Source organism: Mesocricetus auratus, unplaced genomic scaffold, assembly GCF_017639785.1.
Source record: "Mesocricetus auratus isolate SY011 unplaced genomic scaffold, BCM_Maur_2.0 Super-Scaffold_100030, whole genome shotgun sequence".
Classification (NCBI taxonomy): domain Eukaryota; kingdom Metazoa; phylum Chordata; class Mammalia; order Rodentia; family Cricetidae; genus Mesocricetus; species Mesocricetus auratus.
The window spans coordinates 1,183,110-1,210,072 of record NW_024429211.1 but is presented as its reverse complement, the minus strand read 5'-3'; the positions used below and the strand labels follow the sequence as shown (position 1 = coordinate 1,210,072).

At 38.1% G+C, this 26,963-nt stretch overlaps 1 long non-coding RNA gene across 1 annotated transcript; it reads left to right on the top strand.

The window, feature by feature from the left end:
* The first annotated feature begins 317 nt into the window (after window positions 1-317).
* LOC121134778 lies at window positions 318-23,559 on the top strand. Its single transcript, XR_005872005.1, has 3 exons — window positions 318-572; window positions 22,178-22,221; window positions 23,129-23,559. It is a non-coding gene; the product is annotated as an uncharacterized LOC121134778 (long non-coding RNA).
* The last annotated feature ends 3,404 nt before the right edge of the window (window positions 23,560-26,963 follow it).

Sequence of the window (26,963 nt, the reverse complement as noted above, 5' to 3'; positions counted from 1 at the left end):
GATATATGTGAGTCTAAGAACAATCTGAGACACTAGAGTAAGAGAGCTTACATTTTCAATACCATTGATAGAGGGTTATAGCAAGAAGAAACACAGGGTCTAATGAGAGACAAAGTTTTCAGTCACAGGGAAGACAAGATTTCAATTGTATCCTTGGTGGAGGTAAGTGGTACTGGATGGGTGCTTGGCTTCTTGTATCTTTAACTTCATCTCAAATATTTTCCTCTTGGTTTATATGATTCCTTTTATAAATTATTAGGAAAAAAACTGTATGAAGATGTAAATTACACACCTTTCATATAATGCAGTACTTCATGTCCTAGAGAGTAATGTTATATAGTAAAAATGAAGCTAAGACATTAGAATCAGGGTGCCTCTTCCTGTACAGGAGACAAGAGAAGGTGTGGGGGGCAGTAATGCTGGGAATCAAACAATCACTACCTTTCTTGATTCCCACAGGCTCTGTCTCCTGTGGATATCAGGAGTTATCTGCCCTGTCTTGGTCAGTGTACAAGCGAGCTCGGTTATACACAGCATCTCCTGAGTCCTAGAGTATAGCCAGACCCTGACTGGTAAGAATCTGTCCTGATAACGCTTTTTTAGCACTCCTTGCCCAGGATTGTAGAGCTATGTGCATTCAAACAGAACATGGAATAAGAACCAGTGAGGAGAGGGAACTCCATTCTAACAGTGGAGGAAAACTCAGTGCTAAACATGGAGATAGGCATTAGTGCTGCTGATTCATTCTTCTCTCAACTCAAATGTTTGTTGCAGCTGAAGCAGTAAAAATGAAAGTGCATGATAGGAATACATGTAATGTACCCTGGGAATCTGAAGTCAGGTATCAATAAGAAACAATCTAACCTGTGGCAGGTAAGTACGGAAGGGCTTTTATATCTACCTGCACTCTGCATGTTGCCTGGATATCATATATTTTCTATTTCTGCCTGAAGCATGATGATTGTGTTTCCGGGCTTCTAATATATAAAGTAAGAGTTCCAAAGTACAGTATTTTGATGGATGAATTTTACTTTTCTCCTATATACATATGCAAGTGCCTGAAATTGTACATGGGAATGTTATAATTAACACATATTCTGAATACCTCTAATTTGCAAGCCATATTTGACTTTGTCAAATTGATTATGCACTGATCTGAGGTACTCAGGTTTTTTTTATTTGATTATTTTAATTTTAAATAGCTTGCTTCTTATGTCAATCCCATTTCCATCTCCCTTCCCTCCTCCTGCACGCCCCCACCGTTCCTCCAGCCTCCACCCTTTAGCCACTTCCTTCCACATAGGTGATATTAGAGTCTGTCATTTCACTCAGGGCAGGGTCCAGACACTCCCCTAAGAGTCCAGGCAGAGAGAGCATCCCTCTTTGTGTTATGAATACACGATGTCTGTTTGTATAACACGAATAAACACGGATCTGCTGCCCAGGGCCCCATATGTTGCCCAGGCCTCCTCACTGACTCACACACAGGGGGTCTGGATCAGTCCCATGCTGGCTTCCCAGCTGGTGGTCGGGAGTCCAAGAGCTCTCCCCTGTTCAGATCTGCTTTCTGTGCTGCTTTTGCCAGCCCTTTCTTTGCCAATTTGCTCATCGCTCCTCTCTCACTGTCACTGGGTTCCATGGGTTCAGTTCAGTGTTTAGCTCTGGGTGTTTGCCTCTGCTCTCATCAGTCACTGGATGAAGGCTCCAGGATGATTATAGACATCAAGTTCATTATCAGGAATGGGCATTCAAGAAGGTTTCTCCACTTTCTCCACTATTGCATAGCTTGACAATATTTGTCATTGGTGTGTCATTTCTTTAGATCACTAGAAGTCTCACCTGAGGTATTATATGGAGGATAAACATGCATGAGATATGTATACCCTGAAAAGCTTGACTTTTTATATGATTTTATTTGTGGTACATTCCAACACATCTGAATACAGTTGAAATTCATTTTGGATTCTCAGAACCAATCATGCTTTTGAAACATTCTCTTCTGTACTAATATGTGAATATTGAAATTTTAAAATATTTACTACATTTTCATGACTAGAAGTTTTGACATATTTTATTTTGAAACAACCTTTTCACATGTTATAGACCAAGTCCTGTTCCTTCTCCCTCCTCTCCTCATACTCTCCACTCTTTCCTCCACACACCACACTAGAAACACTTCCCAGAAGGGGTGAGGCTTCCAATGGTGAGTCAAGGAATTCTGGCCCATCATTTGTTGGCATATCAAGCCTCCACCTATATGTAAGCTGACACAGGTATCTTGCCAAAGAGAATGGGCTCAAAAATCCCAGATCAAGCCTTAGGGATAACTCCGGGAACCACTGTAAATTACCACGTAGACTGCCCAAGTCACAAAACAATCACCACCTTTCAGAGAGCCAAGCTTGTTTTCCTGCAGATCCCTCAACTGTCAGTCTGGAATCAGTGAGCTATGATTTGCTCATGTCAACTGTTTTTGTGGTTATCCCCCAAATAATCTTAATCCCTTTTCTCCATATTATCATTCCTCCCTCTCTTTGATTGGATCTGGGAACTCGTTAACCAGAATTCATATCTAGTCACTTCTACGTCCTTAGTTCCTAATCTTGCTCACTTAAATTCTGATGTCTGCATTCAGGTAAAGACCCTCTGTGTGCATGGATTCGGGGCCTTCTACTAGCAAATGTGCAGCCTTGGGCCTGATTTCCCAGAGGACATCAGTATCTTTTATCAAACTGATTGGATAATATGAAATGATATGATAACTTTTTGGCATCAAGTTACTTTCCGGGGAAATTTAGTATGCTTAGAGTGAGGAATTATCCATGAAATAGCAGCTGATGGGAAGTATAAACAGGACTGGAAAATACTGGGAAATTCACTGTTTAAGTATTAAAGTCTTGGCCGGTGGTGGTGGCACAGGCCTTTAATCCCAGCACTCGGGAGGCAGAGGCAGGCGGATCTCTGTGAGTTCAAGACCGGGCTGGACCGATAGCCTCCAAAACAATACGGAAAAACCCTGTCTTGTAAAAACAAAACAAAAATAAAAAATAAAAAAATAAAAATAAAAAAATATTAATGACTTATCAATGAAGGCTACAGCCATATATTCCAACTATACCGTTATTTTTCATGGACCTATGGGACTCAACAAACATTTACAGAATTATTTGCTTGAACGTATTTACTACTAACATATTTCCAATAAAGAAGAAATGAAAACATCCCAACACTACGTAACTTGTACCACATTTAGCCAGTCAATACTCAATAATACCTTATTTGAGATGAAATAATTGTCGGAAGATTTTCACAAACGTCCCCATAAAACTTGCATTTTTCTATTGTAAGGACATTTAAAAAACTATAATAAAATTTGATACTTTTCAAAACCTGTCATATCGTAAAACTACAAAAATTAATGACTTGAATGATAACTTGATATGTTAAATAAGGACATAACACTGGTGAGTACGGATGCAGGACAAATACTTTGTGATATCCTTAGTGGTATACACTTTAACAATAGGGAAATGTATTTTAAAAGAAAATATGTCAGGGCATGGTGATGATTACTAATTCTTGTTTATAGAGACACACTCACATATCTGTCAATCGTATATGTAACAGGAATACTAGAGTCCTGCTGGATTACAATGAAATGTGAAATTGCTAACGTTAGATTTAGAAGTCACTAAGATTTATTTTTTAACAATTATGAGAAAGGACAAGAATTATAACACCTGATTATACAGAACTTCAAGACTAAATCAGGGATGTCATATCTTAAAAAGGAAGCCATAGCTTCAGAAACAGGATGCTACTTCCGGCACAGGAGACAGGAGCAGGTGACTGTGGGCAGTGATACTGGTAATGAAACAATCCCTGCATTTGCTAATTCCCACGGTCTCTGTCCCTGGAGATGTCAGGAGCAGGCAGCCTTGTCTGGGTAGGTGCACAGTCAGGCTCGGGTTATACCCAGGATCTACTGAGTCCTGGAGTATAGCCCGAGCCTGACTGGTAGGAAGCCTCTCTGTGGGCACTTTTGTTAGCACTCCTTGCCTGTGATTGAAGGGCTGTGTACATGTAAATTGAGCATGGAACCAATGAGAAGCGTGATTTCATTTCAAGCACAGGGGGCAAATCCTGATGTTTCCTTGGAGATAGCCACCAGAACTGCTGATTCATTTCTCCCTCTCACCTGAATGTGTGCAGCCGGAGAAGCAGCGAAATTGAAAGCACAACATGAAAAGCAAGGATTCTCACTGGACAAAAAGCCAGTAATCAAAAGGAAAACGTAGGAAATGGTAGCAGATAGGGAATGCTCATACATCAGTTTTCTTGGGACTATGCCCTGGCTAATTACAGGAAAGCTGATGATTCTGCCTCTATCTGCATGATATTGAATCTCAGCTGCCAAGAGATACGTATGCTGACATTTTCTGATCGGCCTGTCAGTTTCCCTGAGAGCAATGCTAAACGCATGAGTTTCAGCTTTTCCCCAATATACGTATTTAAGTGCCTGAAATGTGATGCATAGATTTTAGGCAGAAATTTTCACTGCAACTCCTACTATGAAGGGAATGAAATAATCCCTGGCTTTGCTCAATTCCTCAAACCCTGACCCCACACTTGATAGAACCAGTCTGCCTTGTCTGGGTCAGTTTGCAGTCAGCCTCTGACTATACCCAGGAACTACTGTGTCCTGTAGTATAGCCAGAGACTGACTGGTAAGTGCCTGCACTGGTGATGCTTTTATTACTTCTCCTATGCCCTGATTGAAGGACTGTGTACATTCAAATTTTGGAAGGCATAAGAGCCAATGAGGAGAGGGATTTCATTTCAAGCAATGGAGGCAAATGCCGTGGTTGCCTTGGAAATTTCCGTCAGTGTTGCTGATTCATTTCTCTCTCCCAACTGAAAGTTTCTTTCAGCAAAAAACATCTAAATTGAAAACCAATGACCAGAGGAAAACATAAAATAGCTTGGTTCTGACTATGGTTGTCAAATTAATAAACCGATATATGCAAAGCCAGTTGTTAACATCTGTCCATCTGCTTGTACCTACATGATGACTATTTACATAAAAGCCTCCGTTTTTTTTCCTGCATCGCGTGATTTTATTTCTGGGTTACCAATTGTTGCTTGCTGCTATAATTTATTGATATATCATTTGAGCTTCCCAATTCCAATGTTAAATGGTTGAAATGAGACATTCTCCATTATGTATACATGAGCAACTGATGGGCATACTTGGATATATATATATGCAATCATTACATTGAAGACCATTGCTGATTACCACAGGCTTTATCTCCTCAGATGTCAAGAATATCGTGCTCTATCTAGGCAGTGTACAGTGGGGCTCACGTTATACCCTGGATCTTCTGAGTCCTTAAATATAGCAAGAGCTTGTCTTTTAAGAAGCCGCACAGCAGATGCTTTAGTTAGAACTCCATCCTTGTGATTGAATGATTGTGTGCATTCAAATTAAAGAAAATGACCCAAACAGAGAGTGATCTTATTCCTCTTTTCTGCCTGAAATTTTGTGGATTAAAACCAGGAAGGAAAATTGATAAACAAAACAAAATATTTTATTAAAAGAGATCTGAAGACATTGTCAAAAGAAAAAAATGACAGACTCTAGATATCACCTATGTGGACTGAAGTGGGGTTAGGGTGGAGGCCTGAAGGGATGGTGTCGACTACAGGAGAAAGTGAGTGAGCAGTAACTGGGATTCATATGTGAAACAAGCTATTTAATATTTGAATAATAAAAAGATTAAAGAAAAAGAATGCCTATGGCACATGTAGATTGTTCAACTATCTGGCTGTCTGGAACTCTTTCCTGGTTATCTCCTTGAAAGTCTGTTTCTACATGGAGCAGTCTTATTACATCTCTGGGTTCCTGACACTTGCTTCCTACTGACATTTCATGATAAGTCATGTCAGAAACCCCATTGTAGCTTTAAATACCTCAATTTTATCTTTTCTCCTGTACAGGCATATGAGTGCCTGAAATTCCATACATCTATAGTAAGGGAAAATGTTACTTTCTATCCCTTCTTGGACCATCCTTAATGTGCTTAATATACATGTGATTGTCCCATGGCTCTCTATTATGTAGGAATGGTGCATGTCAACTCAGAGGAGGGGAATTGGTGAGGGCTCCTGATCAAAAATACCCGTCAAATACGGGCATGGTGCAGATGTGCATTCTTACTGGTGATTTGAGATAGAGTGTCTCCAATGAATGGATTTTCCATGATTCTAGTGTAGGTGCTCAGTAGAACACAAAACTCCCTATCAAAAATGTATATCATGTGTTAAATATGCAAGCTAGTTACATTATGCTGCATTTCTATTGTGTGTGTAATAGAAAATATTCCACGTTCCTATATCTTCAAAAATATGTTATTGACTAAGCCTGACCATGCATGTTATAACCTAAAAGGAAAAATATTCCTTAATGGCTATAATATAAATGCTTTGGAACCATGCATTCTTCTCCTTCCCTAATTCAGATGCTCTGCTTGGATTTCACCTGTTTCAACTTTTGTTTTCTGAATACTGTCTGTACAATTTAAATTAGAAGTTGTGTTTTGGCACTTGCCTTGTGATGCTCATATAAAATGGAGTATTAGCAATATAGAGGTCTCAGCTGTATTTTCCAGCAAATTGTTGACTCCAAACCATCACCTTTTTGATTCTTATTTTCTGTAAGTTCGCTTTGAATTTCTTCTGACTTTGCATTGTTAGAAACAGAATCCTATGACATTCATATTATTATTACTTGTAATCCCTTGTATTAATTTAAATACTGCAAGTAATAGTACTATAACACTTCAATGTAAATCATGGTTATTTTTTTCAGCCTGATCAGCTGTTACAATTAGGCAAATACCAGAATTTATCTTCTTAGTTCTTATTCAATATTCAGTATTTAAAAATATCTTTAAAAATTAATACAGACATATTGTATGGCAAAGGAAATAATCTGTTTTTTTTGCATAGTGCAGGTAATGTAGCCTAAATCATACGGATGGTAGACCATGGATATTTAAAGAGAACCTTAGGCATCCAAATTTCGTGAAGCCACATAATTTCTAAATGTATTCCAAATATTTACCCTTATGCCCAAAGTGAAATTTAGGTGTAACCCATGACAATGCCTTCATTTTGCCTTACAGAATAACCCTTTCACAATTTAAAATGCTATGACATCAAAGAAATACTGGAAATTTTACAATAAACAACAACTGACCGGTATAGAATATTCACAGTTATTCCAAAACTTTGACAACATTGCAGAAAATGTGCCAAGAGATTAAAAGTTCCAAAGAAACGTGATATCTTGTCTGATAAAAGTGTGCTCAATTTGGAATTTAAAAAACGTACCAACATAAATTCTCGAAGCCATGTGTATCAAAGAACTTTAGCATATTGATTTCAAAAGTTGTTATGCCAAAATGGAAGGGAAAATTTCTAGAAACCAATCCATCACAGAAAGATAAGCATGCAATATACTCACCCATATATGTATTCTAGACATTCTGAAAGGGATTACCAGCCTATATTCCTCTCTTCCAGAATGACTAGGAAACAAGGAGGAACATTAAAGTGACAAACAATGTCTCCCAGTGTAGCAGAAAGCGACAAGAGCCCATGAAGAAATGGGGAGTATGATAGCAGGGGGAAGGGGGTAAGAGAAAGAGGAAAAGAGGAAAGTACAGGAGGGGGAAGGAGAGCATGAGGGATAAGGATGAGTGGGGAGAGAAATAAAGGAAAGCAAAATTAGACACATTAATGGAGGAAACCACTATAGGATTAAAGAGAAATCTGGCACTATGGAATTTTACAGAGATCCAAAAGCATGACCCAAAATACGACCATAATTAATAGTGGAAAGACTGTGTTACATGCCCATGTCCTATATCGAAAATGGTGACTACATTAAATTCCATCCTAGAGCCTTCATCCTGTTGCTGATTGAAACCCAAGCAGAGATTCACATTTAAGCACTTAGTCAAGCTCCTGGAATCCAGTTTCAGATTTGATAATTACTGAAAAAAATGCTCTAGTCCATGCTGTGAAAAGTACAGATACACCTTGACTGAGAAAGTGGTAACTCATGGAATCCAGTCTGACAGCTGGGCAAACAACTTAGGACCAAGCCAAGACTCATGAATGTGCATGTTAGTTAGGAGCCATGGACAGTCTATGCAGCTTCTGTCAGTGGATCCAGGATATATTCCTAGTGGACAAACGAAGTCAGGGGCCTTTTTTTCCATAGAGGGATACTCACTTAGCCTAGATACATAGGGCATTGCTGAGGGACTGTAACAAATGATTTGACAGATAATAATGATCCATAATGGAAGGCCTCACATTGCCTGGGAAGTCAATGTGGAATATGTTGTGGGAGTAATTGGGTATATTGGGAGGATGGGATGCAGAAGGAAATGAATTTGATATGTAAAATAATATTGTTTCTAATTTAAATAAAATTTATATATAAAAAGAAATAAAAAGAAATGCAGTTTGTAACTTATTTTGAAATATGTGATACTAGACACAAATAAAGAGTAACATGGTTATCCAAAATGCTGCTATTATAAGAGATCTCATCTATAGGAATTGGCAGACAATAAGGGAAGATAAACTCTAAGAGCTATTATTTATCAAATTTCAATGACAGTGTGCACGTTTTAGAATCAAGATTGGAATGTGGTTCCTCAGAGAACCTTTTGGCAAGTGTATGATGATAACTAAGGTTATTGTGTTGAATTCGTTCACAAAAGTCCTTGTGTAATAGGTAACATACTGCCTCAGTAGTCTTGGCACAATGGATCCCCTAAGGGTAGCTTAAGCAGCAGTGGATCACTGGTCTTTGGAAGAACTGATTCCTGAAATGAATCATATTCCTTGTACAGGATTTAGAATCCAAGACATGAGGCGATAATGATATCTTAGTGCAGGTGCAGTGGCTGCTGAGGCAACAGAATGTTTTCTTCACTGACAACAGCACCAAGAGAAGAAGTCTAGCAATTCCTATAGTTGGAATCCAAGGACGGTCTCCGGTAGATCTCAGGAGCATTGCTAATACCCTGAGGAGCAGCTTGTAGTCAGGCACTGGCTATTGCCTGATCTCCAGATATTAACTTCACTGGCAAAAACAATACAATTTTCATGGAGTTGCACCACATCTGGATACTTCTGTCAGACTGAGTATACATGAAACTAAAGAATGGATATAGGACTGATTTCGAGAGATAAAACGTCTGAGTAAAACAATACTTAATCTGCATTAGGAAATATATTTCAGAGATGGTGTTTCATCTTACTTCCTAGAAATTTCTTTAAATTACTTCACAACTACGGAAAGTGACAGGAAAATGATATGGAAAATGGTAGTACTTGCGAGACTTGGTTCCAGAATTACAAAGGAAATCAAGTTCAATTGACTGATTTTTAAACATACATGTGTGCATTCATGTTGAAAGTAGATTCCAAAACATTGTTTAATTCTACAAGTATCCAAGGGCCTACATTGTACAAGTCCTGAGACACGATTCATCATGAAAAATCCTTGGACATTCACACATTGTGACACTGTGAAATCCAGATTTTTCCACAGGTTTAGTTACTGATAAAATACACTAACCTAGAAAAAGAAAATAAAACAGTTTGAGGTTTTATCTTATCTAAGTAAGAATGACAGTGATCACACTCCTGACACCAGAAGTGAATGTACAGATTAAGACAAAAGAGAGTAGGATACTATAGCTTAATTTTATTTGGGGAGAAATCACTTAGATGGGTAAGTTAGAGCCCACAATTTCCAACTCTGTGAATCAACAACCAGCTGCCCTATAAGTCCTGACAAATTCAAGAAGGAACAAGCCTCTCCCGGACCCTAGACCAAATTCCACACATTCACTTATGCAACTATCACAACGCCCAAATATACATGGTCACAAGCACATGTGCCTCTGGTAGATATCTCACTACAACACAAATGTAGCAACAGCTACTTCAAGGATTTGAGGAAAATGGAATATCGATTAACTCTTAATGGATTTAAAATATGTCATGCTACACACTCAGGATATCTGTGTGGAGACTTACCAAATGTTAAAAATAAATCACCCTTATGTTTCAACTGCACCACAATTTATCGTGATCCTATTGGGCTCAACAAACTTTCTTGACCATGTTCATTAAGATGATATTAAGATAAACAATGAAATGGTAACATTCTGACTCTGTGTTAAATGATACAATATTTAATTAATCTAAACTCAAACTCAAGTCTTTACTAGAGATGACAACAATTGTCCTAAGTTTTGTTTTAGTCACCCATAAACTTGTGCTTTTTGTGCTATTGGAATAGACATTTAACTCAATAAGAAGTGTGACTCATTTTAAATCCCCTCTTGCCTGATTTCTGCTAGCTGAAACAACTTGAGTAGCAAATATGTTTCTCAAATTTCAAGTGCCACAAGTGAGTTGGGAGTCAGGATACATGGTTCTTATTATCCTTAGTAGTACATACTAGGACTATAGGGTCTTGTGCATGAAAGGCAATACTTGATGACACTTTGGCGTTTATTAATCCATTTATCTGACTCAACAAACCCAAAGACATCAAACTATTCTGTAAAAAGAAGACTTGATCCTATCGTGGAATAATAACATACAACGGAGAAAATGGTACTTAGATATTTCTAAATCCCTAAGGTCTATGTACCCAACATTTAGTGTGATGATATATTATTTATGATGTAATAAAGGTTGACTGGGGAACAGAGTGCAAAGTGCAGGCACACTAATTAGCTACAGAAGCTGACCACTTTTGGCAGTGGTTAATCCAAGGACTGCTGAGACAGAGGCAGATGAATCTCTGTGAGTTTAAGAACATTTTAAGATACAGAAAAGAAAATTATACTAGAGTAGCAGAGCTTTCATATTCAATCTCATTGCTAGAGGGTTATAGCAAGAAGAAACACAGGATCTCATGAGAGTCAAAGTTTACAGTCACAGGAAAGACAAGATCTCAATTTCATCCTAGGTAGAGGTAAGTGGTACTGATCAAGATCTCCTAAATGTGGGTGTCAGTGAGGATGCCTAGGTAATCTATTGAGCCTTGGGAAGTAGATCAGTATTTAAACCGGGCATACAAATGGACTTTGGACTCCCATCCAACAATGAGAGATGCACTCTCACCCTGAAGTCTTGGGGGAGGGTATAGGCCCTTACACTGTATGGAATGACAGACTATGGACACTCCCATGGAGGGCCTCACCCTGCCTGGGAAAATGAGGGGGTATTGGGGGAGTTGGTGTGAGCCACGGGAGGAGATGAGGGAGAGCAAGAGGGAACTGGAGTTGACATGTTAAGCAACCTAGTTTCTAATTTAAATATCAATTTCAAAATAAAACAATATATATATAAATATAAAAAAGAAAGAAGCAAATGTTTTAGATACATGGTGCGGCTTACTGCACAAGAGACAGGAGAAGGTGACTGTGGGCTGTAAGGCTGGGAATCAAACAATCACTATTTTTCCAGATTCCCACAGCTCTGTCTCTTGTAGATATCAGGAGTAATCTGTCTTGTCTAGGTCAGTGTAGAATTGGGCTCGGTTTATACACAGGATCTACTAGGTCCTATAGTATAAACTGAGCCTGACTGGTAAGAACCTGTACTGATGATGCTTTTTTATCCATCCTTGCCCTTGATTGCAGAGTTGTGTGCATTCAAATAGAGCATGAAATAGGAACCATAAAGAGAGTGAACACCATTCTAACAGTGGAGGCAAACACAGTGTTAACTTGGAGATCGGCATCAGTGTTGGTGATTCATTATTCTCTCCCCTCAAATGTTTGTTGCAGCTGAAGCAGTAAAAACAAAACTGAGTGATAGAAATATATGTATTGTACACTGGGAAATATTTGAAAATGTTTACTAAAGTCCCATGATTAGAATGTTGTTTGACATGATATTTTATTTTGAAACAATCTTTTCACATGCTATAGACCAATTTCCTTTCCTACTCCCTCCTCTCCTCACACTTTCCACACCTTCTTCCACCCCAACACCACACAATTCCCAGATAGCATGAGGCTTCCTATGGTGAGTCAATGAATTCTGGCACATCTTTTTGTGGCATATCAAGCCCACTCCCCATATCTAAGCTGACAAATGTATCTTGCCAAAGAGAATGGGCTCCAAAAAGCCAGATCAAGCATTAGGGGATAACTCCTGGAACAACTGCCACTTGTCTCAAAGACTGCCCAAGTCACACAACAATCACCAACTTTCAGAGAGCCAAGCTTGTTCTCATGCAGGTCCCCCAGTTGTCAGTCTGGAATCAGTGAGCTCTGATTTAATCATGACAATTGTCTTTGTGGTTATCCGCAAAATAATCCTAATCCCTTTGCTCCGTATTATCATTCCTCCCTCTCTATGATTGGAACTGGGATCTCCTTAACTAGAATACATATCTAGTCACTACTAAATCCTTACTTCCTAATCTTGCTCACTTTATTTGTGACTTCTGCATTCAGGTAAAGACCCTGTGTGTGCATGGATACAGGGCATTCTACTAGCAAATGTGCAGCCTCAGGGCTGATTTGGCAGAGGACATCAGTACCTTTCATAAAACTGATTACATAATATGAAATAATCTCATAACTTTTTTCATCACGTTTCTTCCCCGGGAAATTTAGTATGTTCCCTTGTGTTTCGAGTGAAAAATTATCCATGCAATATCAGCTGATGGGAATTTAATAGTATAAGCGTGATAAAATAAACAGCACATAGGATTTACAAGGAGATGCCTATTAGCAATTCCACTAACATACTATTCTTCACGGTTCAGTATTTGCCAATCATGGTATGCAAGCTGGCCAATAGAACTCATAGTTCTTACTTTAACAACATTGGTCTCAAGTTCTAGTATTGGATTTTAATACTTGTATGAATGATTTCTAATTTGTCATTTCTAGTAATAATAGTTAAGATTTGCTCCCATTTCCAAGAAATAAATTTATTGATATGGTGATTGCAGTGGCTGTGTAAACTAAAAGAGGAAATAAAATAGCCTCGTTCAAGTACTTAGAGACCCCAAAATATATTCTAGTACTTTTTCATCTTTGATGCTCTTTGTTGGTTTTCCCCCACTTCCAACATTTGTTGTCTGCCTTAAGAGTTAAATATTAGGATCAATCCATTATATCTGCTGCACTTTTATAATCCACATATGTATAAAATCAGAGCAGTGTTGAATATTCTATCATATCTAAAACATTGAATTTTGAAAAATTATGTTGCCTATTCTTCCTTATGAAAAAATGCTTTCAATTTCTTACACTATTAAGGTCTTTGAGACTGCCTAATAAGCCATTAAAAAAGCTATTAATTCTATGCATATTACTTCTGCTGTGTTGATTTAAAATGTTAAGATAACATACCTACACTATTTTCTTTCTGTAGATTTGATTATTTTAGCAACATCTCCACATGGCATAATTTGAAATCAATTAGGCATTCATAGAACACTAATGTCTTGGATCACAAAGATGTATCTGATAGTTTTACTCTTCCGTTCTTGACAAAAGCACTCATGTGATGCACAGGGAAAGGAATTATGCTTATAAACCCAGGAGCAGACTATTTCTCTGAAATTTTTCAGAAGCCATAGAATTTGTAATAGTGTCAACAATATTCATATTTATAACCACAGACAACATTAACAGTAACTTGAAGCAAAAATTAATTTGTACAATTCCACAGTTGCCCAAATGGCGAATGAATTACAACGATGTTTCTAAGCACAACTAATCTATAAACACAACCCTCCAGTATTCACAGACACAGAAAATATTGCATGCAACGAACACACACATTTTTGGTATTATGGAAAAGGATATGCATTGTTAACAGAGTTTCTTGAAAGAACAGAAGGAAATAGCAAAGCACAGAATTTTGACGAATGCAAACATAAAGCAGAAATAAAACTAAACGAAAAAAATGACAAAACGTTCAGAGCAGTCATACCAAAAACTGTCATGCTAACACACAGAAATCTCTCTCAATTGTCCACACTTAGCTGTAAAACGCTAATAAACTATGGGTGCTAGGAAAACAGAACCCATGTCTACTGTAAAATACATTGATAGAACTTTTCTTTCTAAATGCTAGTGTTTTAATCAATCAGCAGATTAAGTACACAGTGTGGATGAGGTCAGAATGCATTTGTACATACAGGATAAATCCATTTTAATAAGAAACCTTATTAATAAAGACATTTGTTACAGCATGATATGTATTGCAGGAGAAAAAAGAATGTAAAATAACACAAGTACAGTGCTACACTATGAAATCTAATGTAGATTAAGGATGCATAACAAGTATATGTATATATACAAACAGATACAGACACAAACATGTACATTAATACATATACATAGAGATATATATGAAAGGAAATGAAATGCACTGAGATTTGATAACAGTGATAGTGTAACAACTGCAGTTCTGATGACATGAAGGGGCATAAGAAATATCTTTATCAGTTGTCAGAATTCTATGATTTAGTTGCAAGCAACAAGCTTTACTATAGTCTCCATTTAGTATCTCAGATACTGTATTCAATATATGGTTATACCTGTCATTAAACATTTTAAGAATATAACATTGAAGATCCTCCTGAATTGTGTTATCACAAATCATAACTATCTGCTACTTAGTTACAAACTTAACAATACCAACTAAATACTTAAGAATAAAGTATGATAGGGGATGTTCTTCGTCTTAAGTATTTCCCTTATTGGTTGAAAAATAAAACTCTGACTAGCTAGCAGTCAGGCAGGAGCCTAAGCAGTGCTACAAGACAATGAGAAGACTAGGGAGAAGAAGGCAGAGATAGCCCTGCAAGAGACATCATTCAGATGAAGGAGGAACATGCCGCACTATGGGGAAGCAAAATCCACTTTGCAGTATATAGCTAAAAACAAATGTGTTAATAATTAGGGCAGATCTAGCCAATAAGAAGCCTAAGCCATCTATCAAGGATTTTTTTTATCATTTTTTATTTTAATTTTAAATAGCTTGTTTTACATATCAATCCCAGTTCCCTCTCCCTCCCCTCCTCCCGCACTCCCCTTCCACCCTCCCTCCCACCCTATAGCCAAATCCTTCCACATAGGGGATATCTAGAGTCTATCATTTTACTCTTGGTAGGGTCAAGGCACTCCCCTAAGAGTCCAGGCTGAGAGAGCATCTCTCTTTGTGCTATAGGCACATGAAGACAGATTGTATACCAGGGATAGACACTGATCCACAGCTCAGGGCCCCATAGGTTGCCCAGGCCTTCTCACTGACACTCACATTTGGGGGGTCCAGATCAGTCCCATTCTGGCCTCCCCACTGTCGGTCTGGTGTCCAAGAGCACTCCCCTGTTCAGATCAGCTGTCTCTGCTGGTTTTGCCAGCCCATTCTTTGCCAATTTGCTCATCACTCCTCTCTGTCTGTCACTGGGTTCCTTGGGTTCAGTTCAGTGCTTAGTTGTGTGTTTGCCTCTGCTTCCATCAGTCACAGGATGAAGGCTCCCGGATGGTTATAGACATCAAGTTCATTATCAGGAATGGGCATTCGAGGTGGTCCTTCCACTATTGCTTAGCTTGCCAATTGATGTTATACCTTTAGATCACTCGAGGTCACTCTGGTGCCTGATCTGTCAAGGATTTTATACTTGATATAAGTCTTTGTTTATTTTGGAACAAGTGGAAGTGCGACCTGGTAGGACAAAAATCTCCTTCTTCAAAAGTTCATCCTCCAGGTACTATTTTCCTTCTGGGTGATACAACCCTTCAAAACTGAGACAGGGGCATCAGATGCAGAATGGTACTTCATACACAGGAGACAGTATCAATAACTGGGAGCTATAATGTTGGGAATCAAACAATCCCTGCCTTTGCTGATCCTAGAGGCTCTGACTCCTATCCCAGTCTGGAAGAGTCTGCCTTGTCTGGGTCTCTGTACAGTCTGGCTCTGGTCATACACAGGATCTACTGAGTCCTGGAGTTTGGCTAGAGCCATACAAGGTAGAAGCTGAACTGCTGAAGCTTTTATTATCACTCATTGCCCCTGATTGAGGAAATTGTACGTAAATTGAGTGTGGAGTAGCAACTAATTGGAGAGTGATCTCAGTTCCAGATATTCAGGCAAATCCAGAGGATATCTTGTAGATCTACCACAGAGCTGCTGATTCTTTTCTCTCTCCCACCTTAAAGTGTGCAGCAGGAGAAACTTCAAAAGGGAAAGGACAACATGTAGTAACAAAATGCAATTTTCCCTGGTTTCTGGCACCAATTTTTAAAGGAAAGGAACCGAGATGTGACTAGAAAAGTTTGATTACCTATCTGGCTGCTTCGGATAGAGTCATTGCTATCTACATGAAAGCTAGTTTTTCTCCTGGAGATAGTTGGTTCTGTCTGTAGCAGGCCCACAGCTTCTTGTGAGTGATATTTTTTCATCTGTCCTGTGAGATGGCACAAATATAATGCAAAATGGTTGAACTTAGTTTTCTCATTTATATGTACATAAGTATCAGAAGTACCATTCTTGTATTTAAGAGGAAATGCTACTTTCAAGCACTACTGTGAAAATATCCAATTTTCACATTACATCTACTCAGTGTTAAGAAGATTAAGAAATAATATGATTAACATTTTAAGATAGTCCCTAAAGTTTTCCAGAAGCATGATCCTGAGACAGCCTTTAAACACATTGAGAATTAGTTCATCAACACAGGCTTTCCTTGGGATTTTCCTTTGACCTGAAAACACTGTATGGCTAGCTCTAAACTATGAGAGACTCTGTTTTAATGTTTCATGTCCTATACAAATCAGTCTGCTGAAAATGAAGACAATATGTAAGGAATAGAGACTCTGGTTAGTTGAGTCCTTATCAGTCAGCAAGCATTTATTCTTTTTCAAGTGAATATAAAATTAACCAACCTTAACTCTTCATAAGGACTTGAAGATTCCGTTTTTTAGCCAAGTCCAGCAGATGGCAGGATTCTGCCATTAATGTCCAGCAGGCCTGACTCTACTCAGAATGATATAATTCTCTAGAAGAGGAAACAGCATTTTCCTAGCATCAGGAATATTTTCACTGTCTGACAGGAATCTGAGAATACCTATCATCATCTTGAAAACACGAGTTGTAGGTTATCCAGTGTGTAGTTCCTTAGCATGCAAGAAGACACAGGCATGAGCTCCAACTCCTCGAGCTGCATTAAGGACCTATTGTCCATCAAACTTTTTGTGCCTTCTGGTTGCCTATAATTGGTTGAATATTTATATGGACATAAAGAATGAAAAGAAGACCAATCATGAAAGAAATTTGAAAATCAGAAACACAAATCTAAAACTGCTAAAAACTAGGCAATCTCTGGCAGAACTGCTATTTCTTTTCAATTACTTACATTCTGTTATATTACACTAGAAATAGCAAAAAACAAAGGAGAAAGATAGGAACCAAAAGCATTAAAAGATGAGTTTTCCTGCAATTGAGAGCTGGCAAAATTAGCCTGTGGGGGATGGAAGCTGAGTGTGTATCTCTATCAGTGTCTTCTTTTTTTTTTTCATTTTTTTTTTCATTTTTTTATTATTAATATTTTTTTTATTTTCCATTTTAAATTTAGATAAGAAACAAGGTTGCTTCACAAGTCAGTACGAGGTCCCTCTCCCTTTCCCTCCCCTCCTCCCGTGCCCTCCCCCCATCCCCCCCCCGTTATCCCCTCATTCCCCCAGGGAGGGTGAGGCCCTCCATGGGGGTGTCCATAGTCTGTCATTTCATATAGGGCAGGGCCTAGACCCTTCCCCAAGAGTTCAGGGTGAGGGTGCACCTCACATTGTTCTATGGGAGTCCAGAGACCGTGTGTATACTTGGGATGGGTACTGATCTGCTGTCCAAGGCTCAATAGATTACCTAGGCCTCCTCACTGACACCCAGATTCAGGGGGTCTTGATCAGTACCATGCTGGATTCCCAGGCTGATGCCTGGGATTCAAGAGTTAACCTTTGTCTGGTCAGCTGTTTCTGGGGGTTCAACCAGCCCAGTCTTAATCCCTTTGATCATCAGTCCTCCCTCTCTGATACTGGCTTTTTGAGTTCAGCTCAGTACTTAACCAGCCAGTAAATGAAGTTTGTTTCCCAGACTCTCTGGCAATAGGATTGTAGGCTGGCACTCCCCAGATCTATGTCTAAAATCCATATATGAGAGAGTACATGCCATGTTTCTCTTTTTGTGACTGGGTTACCTCACTCAGGATGGTTTCTTCTAGTGTCATCCATTTGCCTGCGAATCTCATGATTCCATTATTTTTTTCTGCTGAATAGTACTCCATTGTGTAGATGTACCACATTTTCTCTATCCATTCTTCGGGTGAGGGACATCTAGGTTGCTTCCAAGTTCTGGCTATTACAAATACAGCTGCTATGAACATAGTGGAACAGACATCTTTGTTATATGAATGGGCATCTTTTGGATATATGCCTAAGAGTGCAGTTGCTGGGTCTTGTGGTAGGTTTATTCCCATTTTTCTGAGGAATCTCCATACTGCTTTCCAAAGTGGCTGAGAATACCTATCATAACCTTGAAAACACAAGTTGTAGGTTATCCAGTGTGTAGTTAATTAGCATCCAAGAAGACATAGGCATGAGCTCCAACTGCTCGATCTGCATTAAGGACCTATTGCCCATCAGAGATTTTGTGCCTTCTGGTTGCCTATATTGGTTGAATATTTATATGGCCATAAAGAATGAAGAGAGGAAAATCATTAGAGATTTGAAAATCAGAAACGCAAATCAAAAACTGCTACAAACTTGGCAATCTCTGGCAGGACTGCTATTTCTTTTCACTTACTTACATTCTGTTATATTACACTAGAAATAGCAAAAAACTAAGGAGAAAGATAGGAACCAAAAACAATAAAATATGAGTTTTCCTGCAATTGACAGCAGGCAAAATTAGCCTGTGGGGGATGGAAGCTGAGTGTGTATCTCTATCAGTGTCTTCTAAAAGACAGCCTACATTTCTGTCAGGGAAGTCTTGAATTAGTCATCTGCCTTCTAACTGTGCATATGGAATAGAATAAGATGTAAACAGAGGATGCTCACATCCATTCTAACCTATAAAAGGAATTTAAATTTGGTTAAAATATATTTGAATAGACATAACCACAATCTTATTACGACAAGTATATTCTCAGTGACAGGAATGGCATAATTTTTCTGAGTTATAGGTGAAAATGTTACTATAATCTCCCATATAAACAGTACAAATGATAAATGAGGCTTCTGTTTAATCACCATTACAAGAGATGGTAAGGTCCTATTACAAAGGAGGCTCTTACACAGGTCTTCAAAAATGGTTAATTTGTCTTGTGCCCAAAGTAGTGTTTCAAATACTGTCAATTGTTCCTGATGCTGATGCTGGGGGCTTCCCTATATGTTTATGAGAGTAAAATTCCACTACAATAATACCAGCAATAAACACTGCCACTTATGACAGGGACCTGCATTGAAGATACTTTTCTGGAATATTGTGTTAATGTGGAAGTAATCAACTAGTTTTTACTGCTTTTAATGTGTCTTCATTAAGAAGGAACCGATACATAATACTGGTAATTTGGCGAGTTACCTGAGTTTATGTAGATTATGGTTACATTGGAAAAAATACCATACTCCTTTTAAAAGACATAAGAAGAATGAAATAAGATTATTCCTACTAAAATACTGCTAAACTGGTAAAAGAGTTAATCACTCAAACGTTATCCGGGTTTTATGATTGCTTGTAGCAAATGGGAGATTCTCACCAGGTCTAAGATTATACTTTGAGCATCATTGCTGAACTAGGTCACAAATTATTTCCTAAAGTCTCACGTGTCTGAGTGCAAAGGATGCAGATAGATTGAAAGATCCAGCAAAGTTAGAAGCTGATTTAAAAATGATTTCCATTATTAACAGGCCTGACACATATAGGAACTCACAGAAAATATGAAAAGGCCAAAATATATGAAGAGTAGAAACCAGGCAGTATTCCAGCAATGGACAGAAAGTAGACCTGCACTACATCCTATTATAGGGAGAAATTTGCAATGTATTCCCATTGGCTAGCTATGCCTTAATTATTAATCCATTTCTATTATTCCTTGCATTGCCACGAGGTTGTTCCTTCTCCATTATCTGGCATGTTATTCCATCTACATGTTGTTCCTTTCAGGCCTCTCTATGCCCTCCTCTCCCTAGCCTTCTTGTGGTTGGCAACCCTGCCAGTGCATCCTGCCTGGCTTCTGGCCAATCAGTGGTTTGTCAACCAATAAGAGACACATATATAAAGAAGGAAATCCCCTATCATACTATCTTCCTAAGTGATTAGTAAGTGTGCCGTATATAACTAAGTACCAGATATATTTTTGTTCATTGGCAACAAAATTGAGGAGCATCTTCAATAATATATTATTTAAATTGTGTTGGCAGGTATAACCATATTTAATATGGTCTTTGACATTCTAAATAGAGACTATATCAACGTTTGTAGACAGGAATTACATCAAATAACTCTGGCAACTAAGATAGATATTTCATACATCCCTTTATTTTATAAGTACTTCAGTTGTTTAAATACCCCACCATTTATATTCCCAGTGCATTTCAATTCCACATGCACACATGTGTGTATATATAAGTACATATATATATGTATATGTATATGCAAGTGTCTGCATTTGTGTTTGCAAATATACATACTTGTGTATGCATATTCATGATCTAATTGAGATTCCAAACAAGAACACATTGTTTGTACTGTTTTCCACTTTGTTCCATTTCCTCCTGCAACACAATGTCTTTTCTATTCATGTCAAAATGGTATCCTTTTATATTAAAATTATTTTATCCTTTATGTAAAAATGCATACCTACCTAACCCACACTGTGTACTTAATCTGCTCATTATGATTAACCATATTTAGCATTGGCATTTCGAAATGAAAGATCAGTCAAAGTTATTTTACAGTACACATGGGTTCTTTTTGCAAAGCACTCATAGTTTATGAGATTTCTGTCAGTGTTTGCATGACAATTTTTGGTGTGACTGTGCTGAACTTTTGTCATTGTGTTTTAGTTTGATTTCTGTTTGGGGTATACAAATTATCAAATCCTGTGCTTTTAAACTCCCTACTCTTCTTTCAAGAAACACTGTAAACATCAAACACTCTTATGTTTATTGATCAATTTGGAAAGGAAACATACTAATTATCATATGAAAGAACCTTGAAGCCAAAAGGTAAAAAATTGTTTTATATAATTTAATCAGTTTGTTAAAAGGGACAGATGTCCCCTGGAATGTTAGCACTGAGGCTACAACTTTGTTACTAGTAGGCACCATATTCATGAACACACAGTGTCTTTACCTGAATGCAGATGTCACCAATAAAGAGAGAAAGTTTAGGAACTAAGGATTGAGTAGTGACTAGATACGATTTCTAAGTAAAGAGTTCCCCCATCCAGTTGAAGTGAGGGAGGAACGATAACATGAAGCAATAATTTTGGCAATAACCACAAAGACAGTTGGCCTCAGCAAGTCAGGGCTCACAGATTCCTGACTGACAGCTGGGAGACATGCATGAAACCGAGGCTGGCACTCTGAATGTGGGTGACTGTGGTGTGTTTGGACAGTCTGGGAGGTTATTGCAGTGGGACCAGGATTTATCCCTAGTGCTTGATCTGGCTTTTTGGAGCCCACTCTCTTTGGAAGGATACCATTGTCAGCATTGATATAGGGGAATGGTCTTGCTTAGCCATAAAAGGATGTGCCAGATTTCCTTGATTCACCATTGGATCCTTACAGCATCTGAGAAGTGGATGGCGTGGGGTCGAGGAAGGTATGGTGAGTGGGAAGAGAAGGCTAGTAGGAACATGAATTAGTCTATAAAACAATGCCCTGGTCTATAGCCAATTAGTGTGATTGGGCTTTGCATTCTCTTCCCCAGTCATGCTTTATTAATTCATAAATAATATATAACCACAGTAAATGTTGGGTGTATAAGACTTAGGGACTTCTAAATCTCTAAATACCATTTTTACAGTTGTTTGTTTTTATTCCAGGATAGAATCAAATGTTCCTGCTACTGATGGGGTTGATGTCTTGGGTATGTGACACAGATAAATAGATTATTAAACTTCAGAATTTCCTGAAGTATTGCCTTCCAGTGCACAAGCCCCGTTGTCCTAGAATGCACTACTAAGTATATTATGAAGAACTTGAAGTTTTTACAAATATATTTGCCACTCCAGTTGTTTCAGCTAGTAGAGGTGGTTTTAAATAGAATCACATTGCTTATTGGATTAAGTGTCTCTATTCTATCAGTACAAAACTCACAAGTTTTATAAGTAAATTTAATGGAAACTTATGACAATTGCTGTCATCCCTAATAAAGAAGCATTGTGTATTAAATAATTAAATGTAGTTTAAGCCAGAGATGTTTCAATTTCTCTGCTATTCTTAATATAGTCATAATGAATTTGGTCAAGAAAGTATGGGAGTCCCATAGTATCATGATACATACTGTTGCAGTTGTAACATATGGAAGATATGTTTTTAACATTTTACTTATCTCCACACTGTTTTTCTGAGTAGCGTGACATACTTTCAATCCAATAGGAGTTAATGAATGTTCCATTTTCTTTATATCCTTGAGTCAGCTATTGTTGGATTTGTGTTGTAGTGAGAGATCTATCAGAGGCACCTGCAGTGCTGAACTTGACAATTTGGGGGTGGTGACAGGTGCATATCTGAGCTTGTGGGTTTGGGTTTAGGGTCCAGGACAGGTTTAGTCTCTCTTGGTTTTGGTCTGGGTCATAGAGGGAACAATCTGAAGGACCCAAATAAAATTGGAGCCCTCACTGTGGAAACCGTGACATAGAACCAAGCAGAGAGATACATGTTTAACTCCCGTTAATATTACTTGTTTTGCTTGTTGACTTCTGAAGCAAGGGCTCATGTTAAATTGCATTTTTCCAATCTTTTTTCATCCATTATTCCTATTACTGTGGCAGTATGAAGAAATTTGTGGAAGCGAGAAGAAACACATTCGTTGAAATAATTTCCTAATATATGGTAAGTATTTTATTAATAGGGTGGAGATCTCTCTCGACATTGGTCCTATATCCATTCATTATTTTCTTGTAACTATTTCTGTTAGAGGAATACAGGACCTCAAAAGCGAGGGTGAGGTCTTCCATTAGGGATCATTAAAATCTGTCAGGACATTTTGAGCAAGATATCGGCCCTCCCCTATGCTAACAGAGTATCCCTGTACAGTAAATGGGTCCCTGAATCTGTTCTTGCAATAGGAACACACACTGGTTCCACTGCGATTGGCCACATAGACTACCCAGTGTTCCCAACTGACACCCATGTTCATGGGGTCTATTTTGGTTCTATGTTGGCTCCCCAGCTTTCACACTGGATCCCATGGATTGCCAGGTAATCAGGTCAGGTGTTTCTTTATGTTTTCCCAAAGTTGTCTTCAACCATTTTTCAGTACTTCTCAACTCTGAAACTGGATTCCAGTAGCTTGGTTCTGGATCTCTGCTTCTGTTTACATCAGCTACTGGAAGAAGGCTTTAGAATGACATATAAGGAAGTCATCATTCTCATTGTAGGAGATGGGCATTTAGGGTATCCTCTCCACTATTGTTTAGGGTCCTAGTTTGGGTCATGTTTTTGAATCTATGTGCCACATTTATCTTTAAACCTATAGTGGCTCCTTCCTTTTATGTGTTTCTTTTCTAGCTCATCTCTATTTCTCTCCTCACTCATTGATCTTGATCCCTCATTACCTATTCCTCCCTCCTCTTTTCCCCTCCTCTTTCACCTACCTCCTCCCCCCTCCTGCCATACTCCCTAGTTGATCATGGGCTCTTGTTCCTTTCTGCTTCACTGTAAACAGTGTTTGTCACTTTAATGTTCCTCCTTATTTCCTAACCTCTCGGGAGGTGGGACGTGTTGTCTGTATTCCTTTTCACTATGACTAGAATACATATATTGGTGAATACATACTATGTTTTCCTTTCTGTGACTTAATAAGATCTACACAGCTTTTCCCTTCCATTTTGGCATAACAACTATTGATGTCGATGTGCTAAAATTTCCAGTACTTATTACTTCAGGAATTTATGTTAGTAGCCTTTGTAAAAATTCTATATGGAAAACACTTTTGTCACAGTAGATATCCTTTTTATATTTACCTTAAAATCTCTTTGCACACAGTCTTTAATGTTGTCAAAATTTTGGAATAATGGTGAGTTTTCTGGAAATATCAGTTGCAGTTGAACATAACGTTTCCAGTATTTCTTTGAAGTCTAAGCATTTGAGAAATTATATAAGTGTCTCTATGAGAGGCAAAATTAAGGCATTGCTATGGGTGAAAGCTACACTTGTTTTTGAGCATAAGGTTAAATATCTAGAACACATTTAGAAATTATGCACCTTCAGGATAATTAGAAGCCTCAGGTTCCATTAAATATTTAATACATATGTATTAGGCTAGATTTCCGATACTTGGCAAACATGAAATTATTTCCTTGGTCATAATTTAATATATGTCTGCATTGCATTCTAATGGTATATTTATAAAACTGAATATTTGTTAAGAACCATGCAGGTTAATACCATTGTACAAGCTAGGATTTGACAAATTGTAACACTTGATTAAGGTGTTAAAATATGAAACTTATGTACATTGAAGCTTTATAGTATTGTTACCAGCAGCATTTACATTAACACACCATGGTTGTAGGAATTCCAAGAAATATTAATATGACTGCCATAGGACTCTGTCTCTGATATGTTAATATAGAATGAAATGATTAAATGGACCTTACAGAAAATACCAATGAACAAATTTGAAGATTTTGAGTCAAGTATTAGACGGAAAATACAGCATCGTCCTCTCTACTGATAATGCTGCTTTGCATGTGAGCATCACAGGGCAAGTGCCAAGACATGTGTTTGATTTATATTGGTCATTAACTATTCAGAGAACAAAAGGTTAAACAGGGGGAATCTAAAGGAGTACATCTGAAGTCGAGTGGGAGAGGAATATATGTTTCTATAGCATGAATATCAGAGTTATCCTAGAGTTATATCCGTGGATTCATTTGTTTTTCTTTTAAGGTTATAATATGCATGCTCAGACTTAGTCAGCAACATGTTTATTGTAAATACGGGTACCTGGATTTACTTCTATGCTATGCATACTATAAAGGAAGCACAAAGATATTGGCATGCAATTCTAGCAAATGACAGAGGGTTGTGGTGCAGAGTTCTTAGTTTTACTGGTCAGCAAGGCTTGACTGCTTGCAAAAGTCCTTTAAGTGGAAACACTCTATCTCAAATCAGTATCAGCAATGCACATCTGCACCGTGCCTGTATTTGATGGATATTTTTGGTCAGGAGAGCTCATGCATCCTCATCCTCTGGATTTGCATTCAAAATACCTACCCAATGCAGATCCAGGCTAAAATCACAGGTATGGTATGCAAGTTGGAGATGTTTCAGGAAGGGCTTGAAAGTAACATTCCCCCTTACTATGGAAGTGGTTCATTTCAGGCAAACATCTACACACACATGGGAGAAGATCAAATTCAGTTATGAAATGCTTATCTAGGTTTTCTGACATGGCATGTCAATAAATGGAAGCAGGAAACATCTGTCAACAGCTGAGACACCAAAATTGCCAGCTCCATGTAGAAACAAAGACATTCATGCAGATAGCCAGCACATTGTTGTTAGAAGCCAGTTTTTTTAACAACCCCTACCTTCCACAGGCATTCCTTTTTTTGACAATTGGGCTCAGAACCAAGGGGAATAACAAAATAACATTTCGTTTCCTTCTCATCCAGTTTCCTTGCTGCTTCAAATCCACATACATTCAGGTTGGAAAAGAGAATGTGATAACTCTCCATATTGGATCATTTTCTATACTTAGAATTCACACAGTCCTTCAGTCAGAGGGAAGGAGTGCTAATAAAAGAGTCTGCACTGAGGCTTCCTACAACACAAGATCTGGCAATACCTCAGGACTTAGTAGATTCTAGGTATAACCTGAGCCCACTGTACACTGAAACATAAAAAGCACGATACTGTTGACATTTGAGGGACAGAGCCTGTGGGAATTAGCAATGGCAGGTTTTTATGATTCCCAGCATTATAGTTCCTAGTGACCCACTCCTGTCACAAAAGGAATGTCTTCTGGAGCCAAGTTATCAATAACCTAAGAAGGACTAAGAGTTGTTACACTATAACATTTGTAGAAGTTGGTGACTTAATCAAGTTTACTGAGAGTTTTAATTGTTCTGTTAGCTGTCATTTGGACATTAACCCAGCAGGAGTGATATGATTAGGAATATTATGTTCATTAATGGCTTTAGTGGACATTATCTAAGTTATTCCTGTTGTTAAAAATTGTTAAGGTGAACTCATTTTCAAAACCAGGAGAGTAGAACAAGTAAGTTTAGGATGTGTAGATTTTATATGCAGGATATTATTCAGCAATGCTGTTTTTCCACATATCTGTTGATCACAAATACACAGTTTATTGTTTTGATTTATCCTAAATTTTAATCAAGAAGGCACAACAAACACTGAAAGTAGGGGAAAGTGGAGGATAATATCTGAGATAGGAATCTACTATGCCAGGCCCCACAGATTGCTGAGGATTCCTCAGTGACACCCAACTTTGAGGTGCTGGATCAGTCCCATGTTGTCCTCAGACCTCATTTTGGGGTTCATGAGCTCCACCTTATTCAGGTCACCAGTTTTTGTGGGTTTGGCCAACCTCATCTTGACCACTTTGCTCATGACCCCTCCCTCTCAGCTAACTCAATC